Raw genomic sequence first — 19,121 nt, forward strand, 5'->3', positions numbered from 1 at the left:
TGAGTTTATCCATAAGAAAATTATTCTCACCCACGAACATCGAGGATAATTCCGAAATCAATAAAAAATCAATTTTAGCACTTAATAAAATAGAGACTAAAGAAATAGTGATGCCTTTTGAACATTTACTTTGACAACATGTGCTGAATAATTTCACAAGAATTTAGGTTATTTCTTTGTAACGCACGTCTGATTTATAGAAATGTTCATAGAAGATGGACACTTGGAAGTGATTTCACCCAAATTTTAGGATATTTGCTTGTCTACTTTTGCTCAAGTCTTTTAAAGATTCATTGGCCCTAGAAAAAAAGAGCTAAATATTAAAACAAAACTTATTTAAGATGGAAACTAATTTCTACAATAATTTTAAGCTGTTAAAGAAGATGTGATAGTGGTGCAATGAACTGTACATTTTTATTTTCTAATTTTTAATATTTTCCTCCCTTGATTTTTATCACTCCCATTTTCTTTTCACTTTTATTTATTAAGTTCATTGGTACATTTTAGGTATACAGTATGATGACATTCATCATTGGGAATTTGTACCTGTACATGACATATCTTGGTTCTTATTTTCTATACTGATATGTTTTTTCCTTGAGACATCCTTGTAAATATCATGCCTGTTTGCCAAAATACTTCAATATGATTTCCTACAAATAATGTCATGATTTCACAAAATCACAGTGGAATTATCTAATCCAGAAAATTCAACATTGGCAAGACTACTAGCACCTAATGCACAATGTATATGTGATCTTCTCTCCTTGTCTCAGTAAATGCTCTCACTGCCAGACTGTGACTGTGAGTGATCCTCTCCCAACAGCAGGAGGTTATGGAGGAGATCTCATCTGCAGGACAAAAAAGCAGAGGAATCTCACTTTAAATGAGATTAGGAAATGTGTAAAATACAGCAAATAGTGCAAAATTTTGTAGAAAGCCACCACTCAAGGGTGTAGAAGTGCAAGGAATGAATCTGTTTAACAATGCAATGCCACATTCCTGCAAAATCCTCAAAAGGAGTTAAAACCAAGTGCCACTGGATGGCTTCCTTGTTAAAGCTGCACAAAAAGAAAAAGATTCCCTGGAGCCAATAGATTGCAGTGATTCCACCACTGATAGTGAAAGCGGTCCTGCACAATAACTCTGCTCTCTCTTGTCTCACTCACACCTGACACAAAGGTTTTCAAAGGTAAGTGCAAGTTGATGTGCTTATTTTTCTTTATATTATTTATTTTCTTTAATATTTTGTATTACACTACTGTAATCATTTTATATAAATATTTTTGGGTTGTGGAATAAATCATGTAAGTTTCCATTATTTCTTATTCAGAAATTTGCTTTGATATACAAGTGCTTTGGATTGCAGTCATGTTTCTAGAACAAATTATGCTTGCAAATCGAGATTTTACTGTGTTTCTGAAACCTGAAAAACATGTGCCTTCTCTTTTAGACAACTGTGAAAAAGAAATGTTCCCTTAAGAATATTAGTGTCTGCGCCTTGTGTGTAGTGTTATACTACTGTCCTTTCTCATTTTAACCTGAATTGTATTACTACTTTTCCATAACAAGTTGACTACATTGTTGTGAGATCTGCAGAGGCATCTGAAAATCAGTTACAAATCTCTTAGCCACTTGAAATTCTACTTTTATTCAAAGTATGGTTATGTTAGAAGGATCCTGAACTTTGGAGTTAAATACATGCCAAATTCTGGTTCTACCACTCACTATTGATATGAAGAAGTCAATCATTAAACCTTTCTCACATGGAAATAATTTGCCAAATCATGATGGCTCCTCATATTTGAGAAGCAAGAAGGGTTTGAACTAATGCCAGGTGTTCTTGGATCCCAGCCTTATGAGTTCAAATTTCTATTCAGTACTCACTGGCCTTGGGATTTGGGACAAATTAGTCCATCCTTCTAAATTCCAACATTTATCTGTAGAAAGAAATCAATAAGGACACCTACCTAACTGAGTTATTCCATTAAATGAAATAACATCTGTAAAATATTTAGCAAACTTCCTAGGATAGAACAAGTGCCTAATACATGTTATTTATCTATTTAATAAATGTCTTGGGACTAATACATACTTCCATAAAAGTAATTACTTTTTTATAGATACCAACCTTGTCCTCTTGATTCTGACTCAGCATCTTTTCTACAGACTGTATCTCTGTCTTCTTCTAACTTGATAAGGTAATCTCGATTAGGACTCCATCATAAATGTGATTATCTGCTAGCCCTCGCATCCTATTTTTAAAAATCATTCTCTTCAGATAAAAGTTAAAATTCACTATCAAAGAAAGGACAGAATGGAGCACAGTGTGAGCTAAAATATTGGCTGAGATTTGAGGTTAGAAACTCAAATACATGAACCTCCCTCCAAAGTAAGTTCAAGGCCAGCCTGACTTTACAGCAAAATTCTGTCTTAAAAAAAGAGAGCAAAAAACAAACTGAAAAATATTTCAAATACATGTAATGTCACACTATAGCTTGCTCAATTAAATGAACTCAGCTGCATTTCACTAGAGTTACCAGTCACCACAATTAATCTTTAAGCTAATAGTCAGAGACACAGGACTAAATGAAAAACAGAAGAGGCTGGTTTCAAACAAAGCTCAGGAGCCCACAGTGATGCTGATCACTCATTGACTGAGGCAGAGACTCAGCCCACACGAACTGAATGGGAAGGATTAGTGGACTGCAAGGCACAGAGCTTAGCATTTGTGCCCAGTGTGCAGTGTCCCACATTAGTGCAACCAGAAAATATCAGGGCGAGCCAGGGACCAGTGTTCTTCTAGCCCAACAACTTCATTTCACAGAGGCGGGGAGAAACCCAATGGCATCTGAAATATTATTAAATTACCGGTGGCAGAGTCTAGTTAACATCTTCTTCTGCATTGTAACTCCTGGTTTTGTGCTACTGCTTTTTGTCCCATGTGACACTGAGGACATTTAACTAATATTTGATTAAATATGCAACTTACATTGTTCCATTATGTATTTTATTTATCATATTTTTTCATTTTTGTCTTTTTAAAAAGAGAAGATATTCAATCCCCAATTTTACAGTTTTCTTTCTGTATTTTATTTATTGGGATTTATTTCTCTTACATTAAAAAACAAAAGTTTACATGATAGTTTATGTACATCACCCCAAAATGAAAATTAGTTTCAAACATTAGCAAAGACAAGTGTCCTAATAATTTAGTAACAAAATTTAAATTAGCCATTTTATATATATGTAGCAGTCAGTGAAAAGTCAGAATACTGAAGACGGCAAAAGAAAGAATGAGTATTAAGTCCTCATTCTGTGTTAGCACAACTGTAGGTGACATACTTTTTCCCTTTACATAAAAAGGCAAAATCCTGCTCTCACAGCACTTGATTCTTCTAGAATAGATGAAAAAGACATACAGAATCATAAAAATAAAAGGCAGAACTTACAGAGTATCATAAGACTGATAGCAGCAAAAAGCCTGTAATGGTTTGGAAGGAAGAAAGTGGCTTTTCACTGGAGTATTTATGATCTAGTAGCATTTAGATTCGCCTTTGACATCAACTAGGATCCAACATGCACAGATGAAACGGAAAGAATGCTCTAGCCTACAAATGAGGAGCGAAAGTGAGGAAGCCCTAAGTGTGCATGATGAAGATCCTATTTGGTTGAAACAATCCTGGACAGGCAGCTTGGGGACAGATCTTGGAAATTTTGAATTCAGTGTCAAGCCATAAAATCTAAACAGATCAAAGATAAATCTTAAAATTTATTATCGAATTTATTGAAGTTGAAGTTCTTATTTAATTTTTATTTTTAGATAATTATAGATCTGCATGTAGTAATTAGAAATAATAGAAAATTATCCCATGCATCCTCTACCAAGTTTCCTGCAGTCCCTCCCTGTAGAGTGAAAGTCACAGCCACCATGGCAACCCAGCCGGTACCACGTCTGGTCCACCAAGCCATGCCAGGCACTAATCTAAATACACAGGATCTGTTATCACATTTCCTCCCCGCAAGAACCATGGGAGACGGGTACTACATTCTTCCTTTTGTAGGAGAGGAAACAGGCTCAGATAACTTAACTAACTTGACAAAGTCACACAGCCAATATATAGCATCTTAGAGACTTAAAGCTAAGCAGTCTAACAACATAATCTCTCTCACATTTTCAGACAGTAAGCCATACTATCTAGAGTCAACTTAAATTATAGCAGATTCTCCAAAGATAGTGAGTTTATTCAGAAGTAAACAAAAAGAGTATTATCCAGATATGCATGTTTAAGTAGAGCAAAGGTACATCAGGGAGAAGGCCAACACAAGAAACTTTTCAAGGCAAAAGAGGGAAACACACATACTTTGTTTTGCAGCAAAGTGAACCTTGGTCACAGAGGTTTATCATAACAGTTGATGTCAGTTCATTAGTGGAGACAGTGTACCAGGAAGGTGTGATACATCTGGCTGACTTCCTTGTGATAAAGGTAGCAAGCTACAGTTCAGAAGTCAGTAGAAAAAAATTTTGGACAACTTGGACAAATCAGTCAATCTCTTAGAAGTTAGAGGCACACACGGGTAAGTGTCCCTCAGGGAGTCTTTCTAGCAGTTCCTATAGGGTGTAAGAACATGCCTTACTACATAACCTCCTGGATTTATGTGTCTTGTTAGGGTTTGGCATAAGTAACTTCATTTTTTTTTTTACTTTGACAACTTTCACAATGATCCTCAGACCCAATCAAACAATTACAAACTAGAGAAAGTAATATCAAAATGTAATTTTATTCTTTTACATTACTGTTTAATAAAGTCATTGAAGATTTCTTTCCATTTCAAATATATTTCAATTTTCTCCTCTTTTTTATTTATTTACATTTGTTGTGCATAATGACTATTTCCATTGTGGATATTTGGTACATGTACGTGATATATCTTAATTGTTTTGTGTCTTCTCTTCTCCCACAGCCGATCTCTCGATCCCCTTCCCATTTGCAGATCTATCTCCTATTTCTTTTTACCTTTTATTTTGCTCTTTATTTATACCTAGTGCTTCTCTTATGAGAGAAACTATACAGTATTTAAGTTTGTGTGTCTGATTTATTTCACTTAACATTATAGTTTCAAGGCATATCCCCTTTCCTACAAATGGATCTTTCTTTATAATGGAATAGAACTCCATTGTGTAGCAATAGAAAATTTTCTTCCTTCATCTCTTGACAGACATATAGGCTGCTGCTATTTATGACTTGGGCTGCTCTAAGCATGGCATGAATGCAACATTGTAATATAATGTCTTTAAATCTTTCAGAAAAATGCACAGTATAGGAATGGTTGAGTCAAATGGAATTTCTGCTTTTAGTTTTTTGAGGAATCTCAATGCTGACTTCCACAGATATTAGACTAGTTTACATTCCCACCAACAATATAGAGGGATGCCTTTTTCACCACAACCATGCCTGCATTCGTTGCTATTTGATTTCTCAGCTACCCTCTTCTGTTTCCTGGCCTGCCTCTCATGCTGGACTAAGAAATAACATCCTAAGCCTTTAGGCCATACTTTTCTTTTGGATTCCTAGGTTCAATAGGGATAATAGCCCTTGTTTGTGATAAAACTTATCGAGTAAATATTCTGAGATTCTGAGTATTTGCAATTACTTGTTTATGCTTCCAAAAAATACTGTAATGTAAAATATGTGTTGGATTTTCCATGACTCTTATTTTGCCACTGTGCATTCCAGCCTTGTAAATATGGAGATAAGGGAAAGTATGGATGCCAGTGATCAGGGAGTAGGGGCTAAGGGCCAGGTCCACTGGACTTCTTGGCCTCATTGTTCTCATCTCTGCACAGGCTGCTTGTGGACAAGAATAATCTAAGCAGATCAGAAATAATTGTGCTTCTTTGAGTAAAAGTACAACTGACTGCTTTTCTTTCTTCATAGTCTGTAGAAAATGAAGATACCATAAAGATAATTTCTGAGTGTGGTAAGAATCAATTGTTATAGGTATTCAAGTGATGTAATGAAGGTATAACTAACTCAGAAAAGTTGGCTACTCAGTCATTCACTGTACAATGTTATTGCTGCATTTTATATGTCACTTTCAAACACATTATTGCACTTGATTCTTGTAACATCTCATTCTGAGCTGTGACAGTCTTGTTATCCCACTGGATATATGAGAACTCAACTTTTTAGAGACTTCCAAGATCACACAGGACTGGAGAGACAGTATAAAGATTATGTTGAAATCTTCTCATTGTATTATTCCAGCCTGCTAGACAATGTGCTCACAACTCTCGCTGTTCTTTTATAGACAGGGTTTACCAGAGAAGCATCTATGGCAAAGAACACTAGTTAAATGTCAAGGAAGGTGTGGAAGGATGGCTGCAGGAGAGGAATATGGAAGGTGATGGATGCTTAGGGACTAAGAAAGGGAAGCGCTACAGGGAAAGGAATGCAGGGGAATAATACACACACTGCCTTTGGAATGAAGACCACATCAAGTCACTCCCAAAGGAATGCTCTATTTTTATCTAATCTGCTTTCCATTTAAAAGACCTTGAGTTTCTAATGGTGATTTTTTTTTCTCTTATCATTTATAGCACTAAGCAGAACCTGGGGCATGGTGGGTAGGGGTGGTTAGGCATGGAGGGAGTAGGTTGGCTAGTTTGTTGAGTACAGCTTGCACATTGCTCAGTGTGAATCTCTATTTCAGTCCTGAAAACCAATCCCAAATCTCTCTCCATCTAACAGATGGATAGAAGCCTCAAGAGAACATTCCTGTGATGATGGAAGTGGAAAACTACAGAAATTTCTGGATGTTTCATTCAAACAAATATTGGAAGAAAAATAACCATGAAAAAGAGCCCTAAAGCCTCCCTGAACATGACTCATGACATGATTCATAACAATGAGGGTCATACCAGCAAACATTCCAAACTATACCTATTTGGAGACCTTTGCAAAGAACTGACACTGAGAGGTTGGTCATATCCCCTATCCTATCCCCAGACAGAAAGGGCTGGGGACAGATGAAAAGTTTAGCTACAGTTAGTAATAATTGCATGTTCCAAACCTCATCCAACAAAAAGTGAGTCCTAACTTTACTGGCACAGAGGGTTCTTAGTTTGTCAAGAATCCTGTGATCTCAAACTGCAAGAAGAGACAGAAAGTGTGTGAGGATATTAAAGGATGACAAGTTATTCTCTTTCATATAATCACCTTTTATTTCGCCCATCATTTTGAGATATATTCTGGAAGGAAAAAAAACTAGGAATGATTTTCCTATAGCTAGCTATATGGTGCAATTTAAAGAAACAAGTTTTATTGTGTTCATGAAAGTCCTATCTAATCTTCTATAACCTTTTTTTGAAGCAAAGTAACATAGAAAGAATGACATTATTATACCCATTAGGTAAAAGGGAAGCATTGAAGTTATGTTTCTATAAATAAACTTAATTTCTATTAACCTTCCAAGGCTTTTTGTTCTGGCAGGTTGCTTGCCATAGATTTAGGGAAGAAGTTAACATAAAATAACCATGAAGTCAAACTTCTCATTCTACCAACACACCAAGCCTTTCTATGCCAACCCTAGGGTTAAAATAGGAAAGGATTTATTGTAGATTTTAGCCCAGACCTGTCATTATAGAGACACTGAGGCCCTGAGATCTTAGGTGGAATGGATGGTGTCACACCGATAGTGGCAGTGTCATGACCAGGATTCAGCACTGCTGACATTTGCACTGAGACTTTTCCTGGTAACACTGCCCAGCACTCTTCTAAGCCGAAAATCTGTGCAGCTTCAGGTGGGAAGGGACCTGGACAATTCTGGTGCACATGATGTTGGTAGTTGTTCTGTGTTGTCAGCTGAGCACATGTTTAAAGAGCCAGCTTTACTCTAGTCTCCCTCTGTATGGTTTGGGAAAAGCAGAACCCACCTCCAACTTTAAAGAAAGGTGTGTTATCCAGCTCTGGCAAATCGGAGTTCTTAGCTCCCATATCTGTGCATTCAACCAACTGTGGATCAAAAACTTTCAGAAAAATAAATTGCGTTTATTCTGAGTATGTGTGGACATTCTCCATGTCATTGCTGCCTAAACAATATAGTATGACATTATTTAAATGTCAGTTACATTGTGTTCAATTTCCTAAGTCATCTAGAGATGCTCTGAGGACTGGGGCAGGTTCAACAAAACACTGCACCACTTTACAGAAGGGACTTGAGGACATGCAGCGATGAGCCTGCCCCTCACCACTTTGCTTTCCATACCCCACACATGATTTTACAACCTAAGGAGCATGCATAAAAATGGGAATGTACTTAATGCCACTGAACTGTCCACTTAAAAATGGCTCAAATGGAAAACTTTGGGTTATATTACCGCAGTTGTTTTCAAAAAGGTAAGGGAGATGGTCTTGACTTCTCCCCTCTCCCTCCCGCTGGCAGCAGTCAGCGAGGTGCCATCTGGCCTCACTTCCCATTTGCCTCCCTGTGCTCTTTGCTGCAGCAGCAAACCTGCCAACACCCCTGCCTGGAGCTGGAGCGTGTCTCTGCCTGCACCACCTGCTCCTTGGGAGAACTCACTGCTCCGGACTCCTCATGCTTGAGCTCTCACCCAAAAGCCCTCTCAGGAGCTGCCTTCATCCTCCCAGCTTGTAGAGCAGGCTACGCTGTGATTCTTTTCTACTGCTTAACAAATATTAGCCATTCCTGACCCCTCAACATTTTCATTTTCTATTTTCCAAAGGTCAGGTCAGTTTACCAATAGCCAAGTGCAATAATGTGTCCTTCTTCTGCCCTGCCCCCACTCCTGATTTATAGATACAAAGCTTTCTCACAAAAGACTGTAAATTGCCTTTTGACTCCTGGCTTCTCACCCTCTGCCAGTCTTCTCCCTGAAGAGCATCCTATCCTCCTGCCTCACAGTGGCCAAGCTGAAGGACCTTGTTTTGGTCCCAGTGAGGACAACACTATGCCACTTTATTTAAAAAAAAACCTTTGAGAATTGGCAGATTGTATTAATGGAAGGTTTTCTTCTGACTCTGCATAGAAACTTTCATAGATCTAATAATTTCACCCTAAGGGAATAAAACTTGCTTTACACCTTTTAAAAGATACTTCAGTATTTAGAATGTCAAGTTCCAGTTTTAGGCAAAGGCCCACCTTTCCTCAAAAGTATACAAGTCCTCCTCTAACTGGAGCATAAACCAAATGAAAACTTATAGACTGGAAGAATGAAAAACTGGCCCTTTCTATGTATTTCTCTCTGCTCCTGCTTATACTTTACTATTTTCCCTAAATGGCTAAACATTTTAGAGTCAAAGCTGAGGTGGAAGTAAGGTTGGGTGGAAGGCATGGAAGAAGAGTGGTGGCCTGAATGTTCTTTGACTGTCCTGATGTGATCTGCTCTTGTGCAAGTTTCCTTTCTCTTGTGAACACTTCCATTGGTTCTTGACAGATTTTCAAAGTTGGGAGATCTGGGTACTACCTGTTGGAGCACTACCTGTTTACTACCTGTGCCCTCAACCAAATGAATATTCTTTATTGTGCCTAGACAGTTATTCCTTCCACAACCGTAAAATATTTTTGACTCAATCTATTCGGCAGAATGCAGGGTGACGACCCTGACAGCCCTCTTTCCCTTGCACAGCCCATCATGGGCTGAATTGTGTTCTGTCAATATTCATATTTAAAGGAGAAAAGGCCTTGACAGAAGTGACTGAGATAAAATTTGGTCATAGAGGTGTACCTTCATCCACTGTAACTGCTTCACTTGTAAGAAGAGAGACAAGAAATCCTGTGCACACAGAAGAAAGACCATGTGAGACCACGGCAAGGAGGTGGCCATCTGCAGGCCAAGGAGAGGGGCCTGTGAGGAATCCAAACCTGCCAGCTCCTGATCATGGACTTCCAGCCTCCAGAACCGTGAGAAAACAAGCTTCTGCTGTTTCTGCTACCCAGGCCTTAGTGTTTGTGGCATGATAGACCTGGAAAACAGAGCAATGGCCCAAAGGGTGCACGCGTGCCCCAGTTTCACTGTCATGCCTCCTTAGTCACCCTCACACAGCAGCCATCCTCCTCCATTTTTCTCGGGGACACTGGTCAACTTTTCTCTCAGCTCTGGAGAGAGACAGGCGCTGGTCACCCGCCGGGGCCCATATCAAGCTCTCAGAGGGACGCTCTTCAGTCTTTCCTCCCACCCACCCCTTCTCAAGAATAATTTTCTCCCTAGAAATCCTCCTAATTCCTCCTTAGCATCACCCAAGATATGCTTTCCGATAAAGGTGACTGATTTCTATCATTATATAATTTGCTTTTAGTTAACTTTCTCAAGTTCCATATATGACTTAACATCTCCATTGTAAGAGGCTAAACACTGAACCTCGGGATTTCAGGTGAAACTCTAACTTACCTCCCGTACTTAAGAGATCCTGCTTACCTTCCAAGTAACTAACGTCAGCGCCAGCATTCTCTTTGGTTACTTCCTTATTTCAACTGGAATGAATCAAGTCTTTTGGTACAGGCTCCTTTAAAATTGCTTTATTAATTTAGAGTCTTTGTCCTGGTCACAGGAACTGAGGAGCTGATGGTGGTGGGCTGGGCAGTAGTGGAGGTGTCATTGCATAGCAGGTCAGACAGAAATATTCTCCAGGGCCCAGGATTCTCCATACTCATAGAGGTTTGTTTAGGGGTCTGAGTGGAGACTGAGTAGTCGGATGTAGCACAAATGATCTCAGCCAAATGGCTTTAAGCTTTGATTGGTGCAGATGGCACACATCGGTGCATTATTAGAATCCTTGTTGCTTCCAAAAAATCTAGTCAGACCTCATTTCCAAACAACATTTACATTGCAATGTCTTTTATATCTAAATTTGATTTTGAATTTCTATGGTCTATTTTCCTGAGTGCCTCTTAATTCTCAGCTGAGATTCGTGGTATTTAGATGAGTGCACTGTTTAAACATGCAAGTTTGCAATACAATTTCATGATGTTACTCAACTCTCAATTCATCTATGAGCCTTATAATTTAAGTTCTCTTTTATAGACTTCCCTGCATGGCATTATCTAATATCCTGAGCAAAGCAAGGTGAGTGTTTGTGTTATCTCATATTTTTGCATTGAACATGCTGTCAAACATTTTATTAAGTGTTTACCATGTGGCAAGAATTTTTTAAAAATCACTATTTTGCATTACTTATGTCATTGATTCCCACCACACTCTGAAGTAAAGATTATTTTCATTCCCACTTTACAGATGAGGAAAAGGCTTAGAGGTTTAGTGCCATTATATAAAGTCACAGTCTATGGCTGAGCAGATTAACCAAACTCCAGTCAGTCTGCTAAGGAAGGCACCACACTCCCTTTCTTTTTGGACCCTCTTCTTCTCCTGGGGTTTTGGCCTCATGAATATTTCCCCAATCTCTCTAAACTAGTCAGTTTCAGCTGTATCACAGCACAATCACAGATGAACCAATAAATTCCAGTGGCTAAGCACAATGAAAGTTTATTGCTCTGCCACAACATCTCATGTGGGTATGTCACCCTTCCTGTGTCTTATAGTCATGCCACCTGGAATGGGTGGCCTGCAAGGTAAGCACTTCAAAGGTACAGATGGGGTGGCCAGCAGACAGTGATAGATACAATAGCTTTTATCATCCTAGAAGAAATGAGTGATGTATACAGTCTGGCTTTCAGAAATCTTATCAGCTTTATAACTCTTGCCACCATCACAGGATAATTTCAAAGCAAATTGAAGGAGTACATTTTGCTAAAAACATAAGCCTGGCCATTTGTTGAATAATACTTTTTGTTGGGTTTTTTTTTTGGTACCGGGGATCAAACTCGGGTCCTTGTGCCTGTGCAGCAGGCGGCAAAACTAAATCCCCGGCTCTGAATAATACTTTTTAATCTTTGCATCGCTATAGCAACAACAGCCCACAAAATACAGATAAGATTATCAAAAGGGTTAGAAGAGAAATCTTTTGGTGATGCTACATTAGGGTTCTTTGGGTGTTCATTTCTCATTGTGAGTACTTCAATTCTTGTGATGCATAATATCTAAAATCAATGCAAGCTACTTGTTTCTGTGACTTCAATGCCAAATATGACACAGAAATCTGAGAATAAACATGTCCAGTATCTACACAAAAGGATTTAGAAACCTATGTCAACCTAACTGGGCTATAATCACAAAAACCCTCTAAGAAGTTCAAGGATATATAAATATATATTAAAAAAACCTTATCTTTCTGTGAGAAAGTAATACAGGATACTGGAAAATTACCTAACCAGAGAATAAGTATAAGGAGAAGAGAAGATACTACTCCGAAAATTATTTGCCCATATTAATTATGACATTTCTATTGGGATGTATAACTCTTTTCCTTTTAAAATGTTTTCTTAAAGTAAATGATAGCTATATTTATAGACCAATAGACCTGTCACTAGGTAGTACCTGTGTGCTTGTGTGTGTGTCTAGATAGTTGTGCATTCTGTGATATTTCTAATTCTGCTAACAACATAAGGAAGTGGAATATTATATAATGAAAATAACTAAAGCATGAAGAGGGTAGGTTATTTCTTGAAGTTCATACACCTAGTATGTTGTGAAATGGCATTCTAAGCCTGGTTTAAATGACTTCAAAGGGCCCACTGGTCAGGAGATTTCAGAGTGTGCTTAAGACCTCCTATAGCACCTCTTACAACACACACAATGCACCTGGCTGTGCTGTATCAGGATGAATTAGCAAAGCACTAAGAGAACAAGAATAACTACTGGGTAACAGGAATTTGGAGTTTTTCTCTCCTTTCATCAGAGCCCTGGAGGAGATCAGGCCAACTTACTAAGGATGACACAATGTATTCCCCTGCCCTGGGTGTTTTCACTCCATCAACTAATTTATCCCTTTATTCACTCATGCATTTGCTTATTCATTCATTTATTAACTCCATTTTGTTCTCATTGATTCCCCTCCTCCTGATTGTTCTTCTTGTTGTCTCCATTTTTGGGAAACCTTCAGACCCAGGCATATTAAAAGAGTATTCTTCCCCAGCCCTAGAGTAATGAGGACTTCAGACCCACACTACCATACCCTTTTGTTAACAGGCAATGGGAAAAAACTGAGAATAAAATACTTGGAAATGCTTCCTCATCAAGAGCCCAGATTTATTTCAATTGAAACCTTAAAGATGGGAAACTAGGCTTGAGTTCAAATCCTGAATCCACCCAGTTCTCGTTGTGTGACCCTGCTCAAGTTTAGTCCAAGGTTGTCACCGAAATGTGAGGGTAAAGATGGTACCCAGACCCATAACTGAGAAGGTCCTATGGAATCCTGTAAAAACAATTAGATGAAGTGAGAAAGCACATGTCAGTTGCCACTGAGAGTGCTGGGGACATAGCAAAGGAGAAAACAGCCATACCATGGTCTTACTGAGCATAGGCACAAATGGGGGGAGGAGAGAAAATACAGATATAAGGAAACATATAATATTTTCATTAGGGAAGAGGGCTAGAAGGAAACAGATAAATAGCTAAGAGTAGCTGTAGAGTGATTGGGGTACTCTTGAAATGCAAGGAAGAAAATGATCTTTTCTTTCTTTCCAGATTAGGTTCATTAAATGAGGCTTTTGTAACCACAAACAGATTAACAAGAGAAAACCTTCCAAATGTATTTAAGTATTTCATGACATAGGAGCCTTCCTTGGGAAATGACCAAGAAACACAATGAAACCTGAGTGATTTTATGCCAGGTTTAATAAAGCATGAAGAGTTGTGGAAAAATATGATTAGGGGGTAGGAGCTGAGGGTAATAAGTGAGGGGTGGGGTTGGCTAGACCTGTACTTTCACATTCCTCTTGCTGCCCCTCATGCTAGAGATAAGGTTGTTCCTTTCCTCCAGGGACAAGAAAAGTTTATCTCAGATGAGGGAGTCATGACCTAAATCAAGGGCAGCAACACTCAGAGACACCTTCCTGAAGAGGTTGTTTCTCACATTCCTTCAGCTTAAAACATCTGACCAACCAAGGTGCCAAATTTGGTAAGAATGTGTTGTGAAACAGAGTGATTGCTAATACATCTCCGTCCTGTGGGTTCCATTTGAAATTTGTTGGAAAGCCAGCTCTCCCCGTGTACCCCCAAAACCAACAGTGTCCTAGAGAGAAATTTAAAATCTCTGCCATAAAAAAATAGACATTTGGATCAGTCTTGCCCACTCTCTTTTTTCATGTGTAAATACTACTTTCCAACATCCTTAAATATATCTGACTGGGTAATTTTGGTTCATGAACTAGTCCTAGGATTATGATACATGTTATTCAGGTGTTTAGTAATTATTTGTTGAATACACACATAATACAAGTTTCTAGGAATACAAGGCTGGCAAGCTACAGTTCCATAATAGCTACAAGGAAGATTCAGACTGGTGGACACCCTAGTGGGATGAGTTCCATGACCAGAAGTCATTAGTTGTTGCAAGAGCCTGAAGGAATCATGCTCACCCCAGATTTAAGGCTTTGGGGAGGTTTCTTGGAATACAGTCATATCGAGGCCTAGGCCTGAAGTAGTAATTGACCACATGGTCAGAGACGAGGATGATGGGTGAAAAGTGAAAGGAAAGCCATGAAGACCATCACAGATAGAGGAACGCAGCATATTTGAATTCAAATGAGCAAGGCAAGGAGCTCTGCTCAAGGCAGCTGAGCATTCATGGGCAGAGATGCAGATGCGAGGCTGAAAGTAAGCAGGGCCTAGGACAGAAACCCACTCTCTGCAGCGTGCTGAGGAGCTCGGACTTCATCATCCAGAGAGCAATGGGAGCTCATTTGTTTCAGAACGGTTTGTCTGACTTTGTGGAGAAATGATGAGGACAGCCAAACTGCCAGGTATTTAGTGATCGAATAATTCTGAACACAGTGCTTGGAACATTGTAGATACTCAATAAACATAGGATAAATTTTTACTTAAAATAATTTTCTCTCTTACCAGTTAGTCTAGTGTGAGGGTAGGAAAACAACAGAAACTTTTTACCAAATTTCTGTATGTCTTTAGCTTTCAATTCACGCTGAATATCTTTCCATAGGAAATTCAGTCATATCATTACTATCCTATCACCAAGCATTCACAAGGGGTGGGGAAGTGAGCATAATGTTTAACTATGAACTTTAGCATCCAACTAAGTCCACTGCAATCTTTACATAGAGGCTAATCACTTTGGATACGACCTTTCTCAATGTGGCATAGGAGAAAGGTTTTCACTGCTGAGCACTTGTTTCTTGTTAGCATATATTGCGACATTTATGTAATCAGTCCTCCTCCCTACCTCTAGCAAAATGCAAAGTCATTGTTGTAGTGTCTAACGCCAAAATATTTATCTGCAAATTTACAGTGTTAATAGGTAAAAGTGAAGAGGCTAAGTCCTGAATTTGAATCAGAATTTACTTCAGGGATAACTGAAAGCTGCTTAAGCCCAGTTGCTTTCAATAAAGCAAGCAGATGATCAGGGGTCTTATCTGTTAAGTGGTGGGCAGACAAGGCTTAGCTTTTCAGTTCCTATTATGTTAAATAATGAAAACTTAGTTAAGCATTCCTTGAACATTTCCAATCAAATAAATTTCACTTTTTGAGATGGAAAAATTCATGTCAATTTGCTCTCTCTGGATGTGTAACTTGAGTCAGGTTATTATATTTTATACCGATATGTTCCTAAAAAGCATTTAAAGTGTACATAGAACCATGCTTATTTTCAGCAAAACTTATTTAGCTAATGTATGAAGGTATATATTTATCAAGTTATATTTAATATCTGACTGGGTGTTTTTTGCTTCATGAACTTCTCACTACACTTTTTCCTTCATTTAAATTGAGAAGTTTGTAAAAGACATTTTCATTATAGAAGGGGCCTTAGAGCTTTAAGACTTCATATCCATCATTTCTAGACACTAGAAGCTATGTGTGGTAACAAATCTGAGGTAGGACATTCTTGACACCATCCTTTCCAGCCACTGGAGAAAATGGCTCCCAGGTTTGCCACCACTGAGTCATGATAGTCAGCCTGAGCTCTTGCCCTAAATGGATCCACTCTTGCTGGAAAAATCCCATAAACCCATAACAACAGCAGTCTCCAGAGTAAAAAGAGATATTTGGCAGTGGTTCCCATGGGCTGCTTATGCCCTTCCAACCATGATTGGTAGCTACTTGGGAAGCTTCCTACAATAAAAATAAAATGCCCTTTAATCTCGTCCTCATTTCTTCTTCTATCAAGGTACTGTGACAAAAGTTTTCAGCCTTTGAGGGAGGCTCAGTGAGTCCTGAGGTCTCAGAACCCTGTTCCCTGCACTGTTTTCCTGGGCTCACATTCCTCTCTTATTTTTATTGGGCAACATATACCGATAACACTACCCACTGCCTGTGCTTGGCCTCCCATTGCCATTACACCAAGAATGGACTTAATCTGAGTCCCACTCAAAAGACAACTCAGCCCACGGAGACCCAAATGATACTAAGGTTATTTTCCCATTTTGTGTGATTATTCTTTCAGCTGAAGTTTCATATGTTGGTTTCTAAAAGATTATTATTCTTAGACTTAACAGAATAGAAGCCTACATGGACAAAGTAATGTTTCCCTTCTTAATGCCCTGGTTCTGGTTTGCAGCAACTGCCCCACAAGGCTTTGGACAGAGCAGGGCAGGAGGTGATTGTGAGGCAAAGCAAGGCATAAATGGACCCGCCAAGGACAGCCCCCTTTCCTTCCAGCCCCAAGGAAAGCAGCATTACCTTTACCTGTTTACATATTGTGCTTAAACACCAGGGTTGTAGCTGAAAAAAGATTACAAAAATGTTTCACTACTTATGACCTGGCCTTTCAATAGATCTCAGAGTTTCATAGTGATACATCTCAGCATGATCTGGATCTTTTTCATACCAGCTTCACATCTCAAATCAAGGCTCATGAGTTTGACTTCACCCCACTTTTCTTCATTCAACAGATACTTGAAAAACATTCTCTGTACAAGTGAATCTAAGCACCACAGGGCACCTTCAAATCTTCTCCTCACAGAAAAGAAAAATGCAGACCTTCCTTCTTTTCTTTGAATGTTTTAATCCTGCTTTTTCCAGGGACCAGATGTAGCTCCCAAGATCCCTAATAAGTAACCCCCAGGAGACTTCAAAGGTCTCATGTCTGCGGTCCCTGAGCTCTGCTCTGCACATGAAACTGAAAAGCCCGCAGGGTCACTAACCTCAAGTTGGTAACATCATCCAGTTCATGTCAGGTAAGAAGACATTTCTCACATGCACTGACAGATTCCAATGTGTTTAAATTTCCCATTTTTTCCAGAGAAGGATGGGTGCCCTGGATGGGGTATTAAGCTCAGTCTCCTATCCCACCATAATGAGATGGGACGGGGTGGGGGTCAGAGCAGCAGCGGAACAGAGCTAAAGGCACCAAGAAGCACATGACCTCCTCTGGGTAGCTGCACATTCTCTCTGCACAGGTGTGTGAAATATTGATGAGGCCCTCGTCGTAACCCTGGAGTCCTCTCTGCCTGAAGTCACCATTGCTAAAGTTAGGATCCTCAATTATCTTGGGAAGGCCAGTGTCTGAAGACATTTTTCATAGCTATAACTGCATGTAGAATGCTGGTGCAAGCTAATGGACCAGGTCAATGAAGTTGGAAATTGCCCTCAAATGCACAGGTCAGCCTCCAACAACAAAGAATTATCTGCCCAAAGCTTTCGTAAGTGTCAAGATTGAGAAAACTAGCTTTAAAGGGAAGAGGTTGGGAAAGAGGTTTGGGGGAAGAGGTTTTCATAGCCATGTGCTTTCTTTTTTTTGTTTTTTAAGACATGTTCTTTCTTTATAAAAGTTTTAATTAGATTTGTGCTGGAAATTTCTTCTTACTGCTTTGCAAAATGTTCTTTACATCTAAATTTGTCTTCCCTTCAGGACCCAGTGTCCCTCACTGTGGAGCTCTGGCCAGGGCAACACATCATGGTGGGCAATGTGGTGACAGGAAGGAGGTGACACTGGGGCACAGTGGCCTCAGGGATCTGAAGATCTCCCACTAGGCCCCGGTTCTAAAGGCTACAGCACCTCCCAGTGGCCCCATGTTGGGAACCAAGCCTTTAGGACATGCAACTGTGGGGAGCACTTGTTTAACCACAGCATAGGCAAAGGCTCTTCCTGAGCTCCAGTGGGCTAAAGGTGGATCCTCCAAAAGGAATTCAGTGTTCATGAATCCCCTGCCAAGGAAGTTTATCAACTAAGGGAGATCAACTCAGATCAAAAGAGAGGATTTCTGACTGTGAGACCATGCACAGATTTTCACCTATCCTGAGGCCTGCTTCCCACAACTTCCACAGGCCCTTTATTACTTTAGACACCTTCCATCTGCAAGACATCATTTATTCACTATACATTTGCTCTGTGTGCCTTCTCATAATTATGTCACTGCCAATATCTAGAACCCCTAAACCCCAGTCCTCTCCGTTCCTCAGGATGCTTACAATATCTTCAATCATCTGAGCCTGTATTTGTTTGCTGAGGATGCAGTAACAAAGTACCACAAACTGGGAGGCTCAAACAGAAACATATTGTCTCACAATTCTAGAGGCTGGAAACCCAACATCACAGAGTTGGGCAGGTTGATTCCCTTAGGGCTGTGCATCTGTCCCAGCCCCTTCTCCTAGCTTCTGGAAATTTACTGGCGTATTTTGTACTCTTTGACTTGCAGATGCAGTGCCCTGATCTCTGCTTTCAAGTAAGGACTCACTCATATCAAATCAGAGCCAAACCGAATGGTCTCATGTTCACCAATTCCATTTGCAATGAGCTGGTTTACCAGAGAGGTCCCATTCTGAAGTACTGGGGATTAGCATTTCAGCATATGAATTGGAGAGCAAACACAATTCATCTCACAACAGATGGGTAGGCTGATCACTACAGTTGTGTAATGATAACAGAGAGCAGGAAGTCCTGAGAGCAGAGGAGGGCTTCTTACCTCAGACTCGACACAGTGGAAAGAGGCATGAGGGGAGACACCACAGCAAAGGTGACCCTCAAGCTGAGCCTGAAGATGCCGTCCATCAGGACACCTGGTCCACACCACTGCCCTATACTCTAGGC

General features: G+C 39.6%; 1 long non-coding RNA gene across 1 annotated transcript in view; it reads left to right on the forward strand.

Annotated features, from left to right (window-relative positions):
• The first annotated feature begins 1,203 nt into the window (after window positions 1-1,203).
• The window catches only part of LOC147825972 (uncharacterized), a 35,677-nt gene continuing 17,759 nt past the window's right edge, over window positions 1,204-19,121 (forward strand). The window contains exons 1-6 of the long non-coding RNA XR_015440124.1: window positions 1,204-6,981; window positions 9,695-9,924; window positions 11,045-11,086; window positions 17,114-17,268; window positions 17,491-17,733; window positions 18,730-18,923. This is a non-coding gene — a long non-coding RNA (uncharacterized LOC147825972). The remainder of the gene's footprint in view (window positions 6,982-9,694; window positions 9,925-11,044; window positions 11,087-17,113; window positions 17,269-17,490; window positions 17,734-18,729; window positions 18,924-19,121) is intronic.

The sequence above is a fragment of the Heterocephalus glaber genome, unplaced genomic scaffold (assembly GCF_053883595.1).
Source record: "Heterocephalus glaber isolate CG9 unplaced genomic scaffold, H.glaber_assembly_v1.0 deba00001481, whole genome shotgun sequence".
In the NCBI taxonomy this organism is placed as follows: Eukaryota; Metazoa; Chordata; class Mammalia; order Rodentia; family Bathyergidae; genus Heterocephalus; species Heterocephalus glaber.